This window comes from Tenrec ecaudatus, chromosome 11 (genome assembly GCF_050624435.1).
Source record: "Tenrec ecaudatus isolate mTenEca1 chromosome 11, mTenEca1.hap1, whole genome shotgun sequence".
In the NCBI taxonomy this organism is placed as follows: domain Eukaryota; kingdom Metazoa; phylum Chordata; class Mammalia; order Afrosoricida; family Tenrecidae; genus Tenrec; species Tenrec ecaudatus.
In genome coordinates this window covers 4,437,601-4,450,920 of record NC_134540.1, presented here as the reverse complement: position 1 = coordinate 4,450,920, position 13,320 = coordinate 4,437,601, and positions in this window count along the sequence as shown.

The following is a 13,320-nucleotide window of genomic DNA, read 5'->3' as shown; positions in this document are numbered from 1 at the left end:
AGGGAGGCCACAGGCCAGTGGGTGAGAAGTCTTGTGGAAGCAGCTCGGCGCTGGTGTGGTTCTCCATGTGGCTCCAGGGCTGTGTCCCGCCTCCAGGGAAGAAGAGAAAGTTCCCAGAATCCTCATGAGAGGGCCATGCCCACAAGGAGGGATCAATCAGGCTGTGACCTGAGTGGCAGGCTACACTCCACCCCTTTATTCTTAATCATCCAGTTGACATGAAATTGTGTGACCACCACATGAGGCTTCGAGGAAGGGTTCACATGGGACATGGGATCCAGTTACATTTCTCTTGTGTTTCAGGGCTTACACTCTAAGTGTAAGGGACAGCGAAAGCTACCTGTCCAACAATCTCTACAAAGAATTCCGATTTTATCCAGCCCATGGCTCTCCCTCCTGGGAGCATCCTTGTGGCCCAGTGAGAAGACCTGTTGCCCCCCAGTGTTGCCCCCTAATGATTGGGGCTCCCACCCGCACACTGACACTCCCAGTCACAGCAGAAGGAGCCCTGGTGGAGCAGTATAAGGGCAGGGGGGTCTGCTAAGTTGCTAACCAAAAGGTCAGCCCTTCCAGCCCCTACTCGCTGGGAGGATGAGTCAGTCAGCTCCTGTAAAGACTGATGGCTTTGGAAATCCACAGAGGTAGTTCTCTGCCCTATTGGGGTCTCCAGGTCGCACTTGACCCAACAGCAGTGGGTTTGGGTGTCTCTGGAGGAATAAGACCATAAGGGTGCATTCTTTCACAGTTCTGGGGACCAGAAGTCTGGAATCCAGGTGTCCACGAGATCGGTTCCTTGGGAAGATGAACGGAGAATTCATCCAGGCTGATGGCGGCCTACAACCCTTGGGGTCTCATAGCGGCACTCGTCTGTGCCTCAGTCTTCTCGCAACATCAGCTTCAGTGCATCCTCCACTCACCAGGAGACCAGGTCCGGGACGTCGGGCCCACCCTGCCCCAGCTCGGCCTGCCCTGAGCAGTCTCACTTGCATGGCCCCTCCCTTGACATGGAGTCTCTTTCTGAGGCTCGAGGAGGACGGCAGCCACAAGTGATCTGCATCCTTTGTCCCCGCTCCAAGCTTTGACGCCTTAGTTTCGATGCCTCACAAATGTCTTCAACGACACAGCCGCCCCTCACAGCCCCGCCACCACCCCCCCTCTGAACTAAAAGGTGGCCGTGCCGTGGAAGCTCCTTTTCCATTTGCATCCACTTGATTTCTGGCCTTCCCAGCCATTGCTTCCCACTCACCAAGGGCTCTGTCTGTCTGCCTTCCTGGCTGGCGTGTCGACTGGGGCTGCCTGCCAAGAGGACTTCAGCTGGAACCCACCCACCCTTGTGAGAAAGACCCAGTGATTTTCATCCATAATGATCCCAGGGGGTGCCCTACTCTGTGATGGTGCCACTGGGAGTTGGAGCCAACTCCCCACAAAGGGCCTGGAGTGTGGTTTTTCCACTGGGGCTGAAGGATGTGTAGATACAGGGATCCGTCATCCAATAGCATGGGCGTGCGGGTCTGTGACACAGCGTGTGTCGGTGTGTCTGCCGGCAAGTTCTCTAGGGAATATGCTTGCCTTTCATCCCGGGTCCCTTCAAAACCTGGGGTCCAATCAAAACTGGCTTCTGAGGGGATCTGCTCGGTCAATTCAAGGCAGAGAGGTCAATCGCGGGAGGTCAGGTAACTGGTTTTGGAGATTCCCAAGGGGTCATCTTGAAGGACGCAATCTGGTAGGATCACAGAAGATGTGGTTTTCAGAAACTGGGAACCTGCATTGGTGAGAAAAGCCAGGGAATCTGCCAAGGAATCCTCTCCCACCATGACTGGTTCCTGCTCCCTCAGGGCAGCCAGGGGAGTTCTACAAGGAATTCATTAGCGAATCTGGCCTGAGCCCACCTGTCCCCGATCTTGCCCCCTCCGCCTTCCTTTTGTTTCCCAAACTCAAAGACCATGGCTTGAGTCCCTTGAGGACGCCCAAACTGCCACATGACAGGACAGCGAGGGACACGGGATCCTTCAGAGGATTGTTTTTGTTAGGGGGCACCACGTCAGCTCCAACCCAGAGCGCTCCACGCACAGCAACGAAACCCTGCCTGGGCCTGCGCGTCCTCACCGTTGCCCCGCACCTGAGCCCCTGGATGTGGCCGCTGTGTCAGTCCGCCTCACTGAGCGCCTTCCTCCTTGCCACCGCCCCTCCACTCTACCAACCATGGTTCTCTCCAGGGACTGGTCTCCTGACAGTATCTTCAAGATGTGCAAGACGAAATCTTGCCATCCCTACCTCTCAGGAGCACGTGGGCCGTATTTCCTCCAACAAATTGGTTTGTCCCTTTAGCAGTCGATGGTTCTTGCCATACTCTCCTCCAGCACCACAATCCAAATGCATCAACTCTTCCGAGGGCTTCCTTAGCCACTGTCCAACTTTCACATGGATCTGATGCAGGGAGAGGACCATGAATGGGCTCAGGCACACTGTTGTCCTCAAGGGAACATCCTTCCATGCTTTTCAAACTCCAGCAAGGTCTTGTGCAGCAGCAGATCTATCCAATGGAATATGTCTCTTGATCTCTGGACTGCTGCTTCCATAAGCACTGATTATGGATCCAAGCAAGACAAACTCCTTGATCATTTCCACCTTTGCTCCATTGATCATGATGTTCCCTCGTGGTCCAGTTGCGAGGCCTTTGCTCTTCATCTGCAAGGGCTTCATTTCCTCCTCTTGCAGCAAGCCAGGTGGCATCTGCACAGCGCAGGTCGTTAATAAGCCTTCCTCCACTCCTGATGCCCCACTCTTCATTATAAGCCCAGCTTCTCTGATGATTTGCTCAGCATACCGATTGAACAAGTATGGTGACGAGATACAGCCCTGACGGACGCCTTTCCTGACGTTAAGCCATCCAGTATCTCCCTGTTGTGTTGGCACCGCTGCCTCTGGATCCAGGTGCAAGTTCCTCCTGAGCATGATGAAACGTTCTGGCACCCCATGCTTCTCTGGGTGATCCACAGTTGGTTATGGTCCACCCAGTCAAATGCTTCGCAAAGTCAGGGAAACCAAAGTTGGCATCTCTCTAGTTTTCTCTGCTTTGAGTCAGGATCCATCTGACATCAGCAGTGATGTCCCTTGGTGCGCGTCCTCGTCTGAATCCGGCCGGACCTTCCAGTAGCTCCCTGCCAGTGTACTGATGCCACCATTGCTGAGTGAGCTTAAGCAAAACTTTACTCGTGTGTGACATCAGTGATCCTGTTCTATAGCCGGAGCTTTCTCTTGGGTCACCATTCTTTGGAATGGGCACAAATATGGAATCTCTTCTAGTCAGCTGGCCAAGTAGCTGTCTTCCAAATTTCCTGGCCTAGACCAATGAGGACTTCCAGAGCTTCCTCAGCTTGCTGAGGCATTTCCGTGGGTATTCTGCCCCTTCTGGAGCCTTGTATTTGGCTAATGCTTTCAGTGAAACTTGAACTTCTTCCTTCGGCACCATGGGTTTTCGTAGGCTACCTCCTCGGATGGTGGAATTCCAACTAGTTGTTTCTGGCACCGCGCCTCTGTCTTCTGTCCATCTTTTTCAGACGCTTCCTGCATCGCTCGGTGCTTTGCCTACAGAATCTTTCAAGATGGCACCTCAAGGGCTTGGGTTTTTTCTTGAGTTCTTTCTGTTGCATACGTACAGAGCCTGTTCTTCCCTTCTGGCTTTCCAATTCCAGGTCCTTGCACATTTCGTTACACTATGTGGCTTTGTCTTTCTTTTACAGCTGTGCTTTGACGTTCTCTTTTCAGCTCTTTGACTTGATCCTTTCTTCCACGTGCTTTGGCTACACTACGATTAGGAGCAAGTTTCAGAGTCTCTTCCGACATCCACGGTGAACTTGACTTTCTTTCCTGCCTTATGCAGTGCACTTTGTGCTTCCTCCGTGCGTGGTGCCCTTGGATGTCCTCCCACAGCTCATCGGTCTGCAGCCGTTCGTGCTCAATGCAGAGAAGTCTGGTACAGGTGAAGCAAATTAAAACAAGCCCACAGGAGCCAAAACGTGACCTCGAGTCTGTCCCACCTGAATTTGGAGACCATCTTACGGACAGATTCCCTGCATTGAGCACTACTGACAGCAGACCTGATGGACGGTGGGAGGACAGCAAGTCCATCGTTCAGCACAGAACAGGGAGGGGGTGGAGCAGTGGAAACGAGTAGACCTGGAGGGAGGACGGGTTGAGAAGCAACAGCCTCACAGTCGGACAGTTTCGTGTAATAAAGGTGTCTGCTTTTGTCCCGGTGCTTTCTGGCTTATTCTTGTCTACCGTCTTTACATTTCCGGAGAATGCCCTGCATATCCAAGGAACGCGTGTTCCTTCCCCGGTATTCAGCCAGAGGAGCCTCCAGTGAGCCCACTCATCAGTTACGAGAAGGTTGGGGCTGTCTGCCTCTTTAAAGGCTGCCTCGGAAACCCTGCAGCGCAGCCCTCTGCCCCGGAGGCGCCAGGACCACGGCTTTTGCGCCTCCACATTTCAGCGACCGTCTGGCTGCAGCGTGGATTGCTCTCTGTTCAACACAATTCTCTGTCCTTTCCCAGTGCAGACTTTCCTCGATTTGTCCACAGTTGGTGGTAAGACCCTATCAGTCTATCAGTGACAGGGTTTCCGTGGAGTTACAGCCTCAGAAACCCCCAGGGCCGGTTCTGCCTTGGCCTGTAGCGTCACTGTGAGTCTGCGTCCACTCACTGGCCATTGTTTGCTTTTCTTTCCTTTATGGGGTCATTGACACCAAGGAGCTCTGGTGGCACTGCGGGTTCCCTGTTGGCCTTTGGTCTGCGGTTCAGACCCACTGGCCACTCCCTGGGAGAAAGAGGAGGCTGTGTTCGGTGAAGGTTCCAGCCTTGGAAAACCTATAGGGGATGGCTGTGAGTCGGAATCGACCTGATGGCCGCAGGTTCTACACGCCAGCTTTGTCAACTGCTGCCCAGGCTGTGGCCTGGGGACTAGTGCACTGAAGTTCCCCACCCCCTGAGCCCCTCTGTTCTCTGCTGCTGCGTGGAATGGGGGTAGACCTCAGCTCTTGGACGGTGTCAGTCCTTCGACTTTAACTACACGACCAATTAATTTCTATGGCAACCCCAGAGCCCTGCAGACGTGGCTTGACGTGGTCCTCAGAGTGGCAATGCCTAATAGCTCTAAAGTACCCCGGGAGAGAGATGCTAAGTCTGTCACCACAGGCGGGGACAGAAGGGCTGCGTGTAGAACCAGCAGCATCTCTGCTGAGGTCAGAGAGCACACTTCCTCCTGGGAGGTGGGGGGGCCACTCACCCAGCCACGGATTAGCGAAGGCCCCCAGAGTTCCCTCTGAGTGCCGCCAACTCCCTGCCCCGCACCGGGTCACACATGGCACTTCCAGGCTGCACTCGTCCCAAACTTCTGGGGAGCCCTGCCTCACGTCTTCCCAAGTCCCAGTTCAGCTGCCCCTTCCCTGACCGTCTCCGAGGCCGAGCCCTGGAATAAGGAGCCCTCGCGGCTCGCGCAGTGGGCTTTCTTGGGGTTAAGCATTGGGCAGCCACTCGCCGAGGTTCGCAGGTGGCAGTTGCTCTGGGAGAGATGCGGCTGGCTGCTCCCGTAAAGACGCACAGCCCCATGGGCAGTTGGACCCTGTCCTAGTCAGCAGTACTGATTGCCTTCCCTCCTCCTCTGTTGAGAACGAAGCAACACCGTCCATCCTGGGAGGCCTCAGACATAGCCTCCGGCCTCTGAGCCTCTCCTGCCCACAGCCATTCCACGGACCATGCCCTGGGTCAGCAGACCGCACCCCCTCTGCCTTTCCTTCACAATCAGAAGCTTCGTCCCGGCCTGCCCTCCTGATGTCCCAGGGCTGGCCTCATGCTCCTGGGGGGTCCCAGGAGAGGATGAGTCCCTGAGAGCACCAGCTCCCACCCCTGGATGTTTGGTGAATGTTTAAGGAAAAGGAGACTTGGTCTCCTCATTCATCACTCCCTGCCATCGAGTGCATTCGCACAGTGGCCCTGTGGACATAGTGGAGCTGCCCCTGTGGGTCCCCAAGGCGGAGGGTCTTTTCAAAGGCAGACAGCCTCGTCTTCATGCCATGTTCGTGGCAGCCTGAGTCACAGCAGCAAGGAGCTGGAAGCACCCTGCGCGCCCGTCCGTGGCTGACCGGAGAGAGACTGCTGTGCGTGCCCACGGTGGAGCAGCACACGGTGCCGAAGAGTCCATGTGCATCGCAACATCGCTGAACCTGGACAGCGTTATGCAGGCTGCGAACTTAGTTGATCACAGAACAGCAAGCGTATGAGACCGCTCATCAATGTCAGGGAAAGGTTGACACACAGAAAGACGCCTTCTTTGAAGGTGCCTGAGGATGGGAGGGAAATGGGAGGGAATCCCTGGCAGGAAGGGAGAGGCATTAACTGGGGCGATGCCGAGTAAGTGAAAGTCGGCACAGAACGCTCAAGGCAAAGGAAGACACTGGGAGGAGCCTGGCGACAAAGCAGCGGGGTCTGATGGCGATCCGGCCATCAGAGCGGGGGCGATCCCCCAGGAGTGGGTTCACGCATAGACACTCGAGCTGAACAGAGCTGGGAAGGCAACCAGGTCTGCACGCACACATCCAGACAGCTCCCAGAGACCATGTCTACAAATGGCTTTCTCTTGGCTGCACACAGGTCCGGGAAGACAGTTGAACCCACAAAGGCCAGCGCCATGACAATGTGTTAGCTGCTATCGAACCCTTTCCAGTCTGGAACGGAACTTAGTCACCCTTCCAGTCTGGAACGGAACTCGGACCCGTGGTAGAATCATCAACTATTTGAGATCAAAGGGACATAATTCCGAAGGGTTAGGAGAGAAGGAGGCTTGAGCCAGGAAACCCAGGGAGGAAGTGGGGTAGGGTAAGGGGGTGCAGCAGGCACGTGGAAACAAGCTGTGTTTGAATCGTTGAATGGAAAACTGACCATCACCCAACTCACAGTAGTCAGTACATACTACCTTTCTTAAAGATGTTGTGTAAGTCCGGGTGGACTAGAGAAACATTCATGGACATGCATGTGTATAGAAAGAGCTCTATATAAAGAATAATTGTCCATGAAGAAAACATCCCAGCCCAGTGTCAGTCTGGATGGACTAGAGAAACAAATCTAGGGAGACTCATGTGTATAAGAAAGAGCTTTATAGACAAGAGCAGTTGAATATTGAGAAAACATCCCAGCCCAGTCCAGATCAAGTCCATAAGTCCGCTATTATCCCATATGTCCGATACCAACCTATAAATTCTGCTTCAGACTCATGCAACACATGCAATGATGCTGAGTGCAGGAAGATCTCAGGCCAGTGGGTGGAAAGTCTTGTGGATCCAGTGGCGGTAGATAGAAGCATATCAGTGCTGGCATGGGTCTGCACATGGCTCCTTCAGCTCCAGGACTCTGGCTCTCTCAGCGTACCTCCACGTGGCTTGTCAACAGGAATGTCTCACAGGGAGACTAGAGAGAGAGAGAGTGTGTGCGTGCATCTGGCCTCCAGGGAGCTATTCATTCTGTGGCACCTCCAAATGAGGTCATCAAGCTACAACCTGATTGACAGGCCAAACTCCACCCCTTCACAAGTTGACACCAGATTATGTAACTACCCCAGATGTGTTGACCTGAATGGAAGAAATACATTACTAACCGGATGTAGCCTAAGTGGAGGTGGTGGTGGGGATGATGGGGATGGGGATGGGGATGCTGGTGGTGCCTTCAAGTCTATTCTGACTCGTGGAGACCCCACATACCGCACAAGGACACACTGCCAGGCACTGCTCCATCCTCACAGCTATGGTGATGCGGGAGCCCGTTGTTGCAGCCACCATGCCAACCTGTTTCCTGGAGGCTCCTCCTCATTGATGCTGACCCTCTGCTTGAGCAAGCACGATGTCCTAAACACACGTTGTTCATGCCCACCAGCTACACTGCCTTCTATTGAACAGTGGGTTCTTGCTCACTAATCAAAGGTTTTGCAGTTGCACATCTTGGATCAATGAGTTCAAAGCACTGACATTTTTGACAAGGTCCATTTCTGTAAGGAGTCCTGGCAGGTTGTTGGTTAGGCTGCTAATCACAAGATTGGTGGTTCAAACCCATCAGCTGCTCTGAAGAAGAAAGGTGAGGCTGGCTGCTCTCCTGAAGACTACACAGAGGGTGACCGGGACTCAGAAGCACTGCGCTGGCCAGGAGTCTTGTCTGTTTGTCTGACCCATGCCTCACACCATTCGCCTGTCTGTGTGTCCTACTGTGGTGGCTTGTGCGTTGCTGTGATGCTGGAAGTTATGCCCCAGCAGAGTCACCCGTGGTGGACAGGTTTCAGCAGAGCTTCCAGACTAAGAACAGACTCGGAAGAAGGGCCCGGTGACCCACTTCCAGAAGTTTACAAGTAGCAGCAGAATGCCACCTCTCTGATGTCAGATGGGAAGAGGATGAGCCCCTCGGCTTGAGAAGCACCCAGACTACGACTGGGGAAGAGCTACAATCTCAAGCCGAGCAAACCTTCGTAGTGTGGATGGAGCAACGCTTCCGGAACCTTCGTCTGCTGATGCGGCATGACTCAAAATGAGCAGAAACCACTTCAGACGTCCTTTGATAACTGGCGCAGGGGTTGCTGGAACATCAAATGGGAGGCTGCAGCACATGGAAGCAACACGGGGAGCACTCACTAATCTATGTGAAGAAATTTGGGAGACCCTTACTTGCCAGCCGACAGGAAGAGAACTACATCCGTGCCCATCCAAACAAGGATGATCCAGAAGAACGCGGAAATTGTCTAATGACACCACTAATACCACATGCAAGTAAAGTTTTGTACAAAACCAAATTTACCACCATCGAATTATGCCGACTCACAGTGGACCTATCGGACAAGGTAGAACTGACTCCATGGGTTTCTGAGACTATACTTCTTTACAGAAGTAAAAAGTCCCGTCTTTCTCCCGAGGATGGTTTCAAACTGCTGACCTTTCAGATTGCAGCCCAATGCTTAACCACTACACCACCAGTTTTGCTGAAGATAATCCAAAAGCAGCTACAGAGTACATCTGCAGGGAACTTCCAGAAATTCAAGCTGGATTCAGAAGAGGGTGTGGAAATTGAGATGTTATTGGTGATGTTAGATGGATCTTGGCAGAAAGCCACGATTCCCAGAGAAAGATCTACCTGTGTCTTATTGGCTACGGAGAGTTGTTCAATTGTGTGGACAGAATGATGGGGAAAATGGCAATTCCAGAACCCTTCATTGGTCCTGGGCCTCACTCACCTACCTCCATGCCCTCTCACCCCTGGCCCAGCCTGCCTCTGTCGGCTCCTCCCAGCCTCCAGCTCAGCCTTCAACTCGCCCCTGCTCTTCCCAGGCCAGCCCCCGCCCACGGCACTTGCTCCTGCAGCCCCCCTCCCACCCTGTACCCTGGACTGTTGTTGCCAGTGGACACGGCCCCACCCCCACGCATGCAGAGCAGTGTCCCACAGGGCCTTCCCAGCTGTGGGCTTTGGGACGCAGGTTCAGCCCCCCACCGTTGAACCAGTCCTCGGGGCTTACCCGCAAAGCTAGCTGAGTGTTCCCTTCCTCGGACACTTCACCCTGCGAGGCTCCACAACGGATGCTCGGGAAGCAGCAGCCAAGAGACCCGGCGGCGCATTGCATCGGGGAAACCTGCTGCACCAGCCCTCCTGAGGGTCTGCAACGGCAGGGGTGTGACTTGGAGGACCGCGGTGCGCTGGGCCCCAACCATGGTTCTTCCAGTCGCCTCGTGTGCCTGTGAGAGCTGGATGTTGAAGAAGGAAGACCCAAGAAGAACCGCTGCATTTGAACTACGGTGTTGGCAAGGCATACTGAAAGTGCCATGAACGTCCCCAAGCGCAAGCAGATCTGTCACAGGGAGAGGTGCAGCCAGCGTGCTCCTTAGAGGCAAGGATGGCGAGACTTCGCCTCACGCACTTTGGACGTGTTGTCAGGAGAGGCAGTCCCCGGAGAAGGACATCGCGCTGGGCACAGTAGCGGGGCAGAGAAAGAGGCAGGCCCTCGACGAGATGGAGGGACTCCGTGGCCGCGACGATAGGCTCCACCGTAGCCTTGATGGTGAGGATGGCGTGGGGCCAGGAGGGGTTTCGCTCTGCCGCCCATAGATCTCGGCGAGTTGGAACCAACTGGATGCCGCCCACCCACCCGCCCCGGCAGAGCTCCTCATCCCACCTCTTGGCTTCTCCGCCCTCCGCCTCCTCCACCGAAGTGCTGTTCTTCACGCGAGGCCAAGCTGGACGTGCCTCTTTCAGCTGGCACGACACCTCATTTCTCTCCCCGCCCTGTCCCTGCTGAGGGGGCCATCTGGCATGAGGAGGGGGCACGGGGGGCTTCGGCTTTGAGTTAGGCGCACGTGCATCAGCCATCAGCCAAGCAGCACCACCGAGGATGCCTTCCCATCCTGCGACACGCAGGCGATGTCATCTTAAGACGGAGCGTGTCGGTGATGTGCAGAAGCTGGAGCCCCATCCTCCGTTGGCAGGAGCACACAGCGCTCGGGCTGTGGTGGAGAGGATGCCATCTGTTAGGAAGTCTATCGGGGCTTCCGAGACAAACACACAGTGACAGGTAAAGCTGCCACGGAGATGATTTCCACTCGCAGCGACCCTCTCGGCCGAGGGGAGCTTCTGCAGACAAGCTGCCAATCTGTCCATGAGCAGGAAGCCTCCTCTTCCTCCTCAGAGCAGCTGGTGGACTCGAACTGCTACCCGAGGACCTCGTCCTGCCTTACGACCCAGTGATTCCCCTGGCCCACTGGCAGGGATCCACCTAGAGACCTAATGGAAGTGACACACGCGAGCGGACATCCGCACAGGGGTTGGCTGCTGACTGCCGGGTCAGCAGTCTGCTCTGGGGGAGGGAGACCAGGCTGTCTGGTCCTGTAAAGACTTACAGCCTCAGAAACCCACAGGGGCAGGTCTACCTTCTAGGGCCGCTGTGAGTCTGAACCATCTCAGTAAGGACTTTTTGTTTGTTTTTAATGTTCACCATAGCATCGAGCCCGGTGACATAGTGGTTACACATTGGGGTGCGACCTGCACGGTCAACAGTTTGAATCCACCAGCAGCTCCACTGGAGAAAGACTGGGCACTCGATCGACACCGGTCAACAACAGTTACAGTCTCGGAAACACACACAGGCGGGCGCAGTGAGTCAGCACTGACTCGATGGCAGAGTGTGTGTGTGTGTGTGTGTGTGTGTGTGTGTGTGTGTCCCAGTGTTCACACATGAGGCTGCTGCAATCTGCAAGGTCAGCAGTTTGAAACCACTAGCCTCGCTACTTCCTCTTTACTCCCATAGAGATGTCCAGACTCGGAAGCCCACAGGGCAGTTCTACTCTGTCCTGGAGGGGCGCTGTGAGTCGGAACGGACTTGGCAGCAGTGAGTGGATGAGACAGGAGACAGATGAGCCTTCTTACACCCACCGAGACTGACAGGTTCGCAAACCCACGGGGCAGTTCTACTCTGTCCTGTACGGTCACTAGGACGGTTGGTTGTTGACCCTCCTGGAGGTATGAGCCCCCTCTCTCATGGAATCCTGACCAGCAGGTGACCACCTGACCCAAAGCTGGCCGGTCATGAGTAGTCTGAAGGGCAGGACAACTGTCCTATTTTCTCTTTGACCTGCCAGCAGGCTGGAGTCAGGCACCTGACCGTGACTCCTGGGTGCATAGACAGGAGGGATGGCATGTCCTCGCGCCCTCTGGTGGTCACACGAGTTGTGAAGCCAGCGTGGTGGCCTCCAGCATTGGCCACCCTATTCTTGGTGCAGTGGGGATGAGGGGGGCCCAGGACAGAACCTCCCTGCACACACGAGGGATACGGTATCCCAGTGCTGTGCACCCGCCCCCCACCTTGCTCGTGTCGCTGCCTCCATCTGGAGCGGATGCACCTGGGCCCGTGGGTGTGGTGTGCCCAGTTCGGGGAGACCCCCAAGGGAAGTGGTGCTCCGGGGTTTCCGGTAATTGTGCCCCTTCCAAAAGATGCTCCCTGCCATTGGGGTCCAGCTCCTCATAAGGATGTGCCTGTGGTTAGACGCTCTCGCCGGCTCTTCCGTCGTCTGGGCCTGCAATTACAGGAAATGAACTGCATTTTTGGTGAACGGCTGTGAATAGTTAATGGGACAAACAGGACACCTCATTGTAATGCGGGTCTCCAATGGGACAGCTTCCCTATGAGGCGAACCTTCCCTGGGTGCTCCGGGCAGGGGGTGGAGGGCGGGTGTCTTAGAATGGGACACCCTGTCTCACAAATGGCTCACCATATGCTGGGCAGCGGGGAGGTAAGTGACTCAAAGGACCAGCAGGGTCTCTCCCTGTCATGTGGCGGGGCTGAGCAACCAGAACACTGTGGAGGGTTGACCCGAGGGAAGCGGTCCTGCGTAAGAGGAAATGGAGGAGGGAAGCCCCGATATGTCCTCTCTCCATGGGACATACCGGCTATAGCGGCCTCCATTTAAATGCTTGCTCTGCCTCAGACGACCTGCGTGTCCTTTGGGCAAGTTGCTTAGCCTGTCTGATCATGAGGCTCCTGGGCTCTTTCACAGGGGCTGTGAGAGTCAGGGGTGCCTCTAGACTCTTGGTGGGTGCTCCCTTACAGCAGAGTCAGTCCTCTGCTCTCCTCCATGCTGCTGGTCTGCATTCCCCGCAGCCTTGGGCACAGGCTCTGGTCTACCCGGTGCAATTGAGGGAACCCTGGAGGGGGGTGTGTGCACAAATGGTTAGCATGTTCCGCTGTTCACCAAAAGGCTTGCGCGTTCTAGGCACCTTGGAAGAAAGGTCTGACTGTCTCCTGAAGCCACTGAGGACCCACGGGCCCAGTTCTATCCAGAGTCCACCCCACAGCCATCAGTGGAGGCCGGGCAGGAGGTGGCGGCAGCTATGGCTGCTGTAATCCAGGCAGATTCTCTGTCTCTGTCTCTCTCTCTCTCTCTCTCTCTCTCTCTCTCTCTCTCTCTCTCTCTCTCTCTCTCTCTCGGCCCCTGGGTTGGCAGTGTGCACTGCCGTGACCGGCGGCGAGCACAAGCAGCAAGGCCGGGTGAGCGCAGCGTGGAGCTCTGAGGGACGGAGGCTGTGCTGACTCCCCCAGGCCTTTGTCCTGGGAAGGCCTTCCCACATTGCACCTGGAAGAAATGGATCTCCTCACAGTCACCTTCAAGTCTATCAATTGCCTGTGAGCCAGTCCCTAGAAGGGCCCCCCGGGTTTCCCAGGCTGGACTCTTCAAGGACGCAGACTGCCTGCCTTACTGCCTCACAGCAGTCGGTGGGTTTGAAACACTGACCACTCAATGAC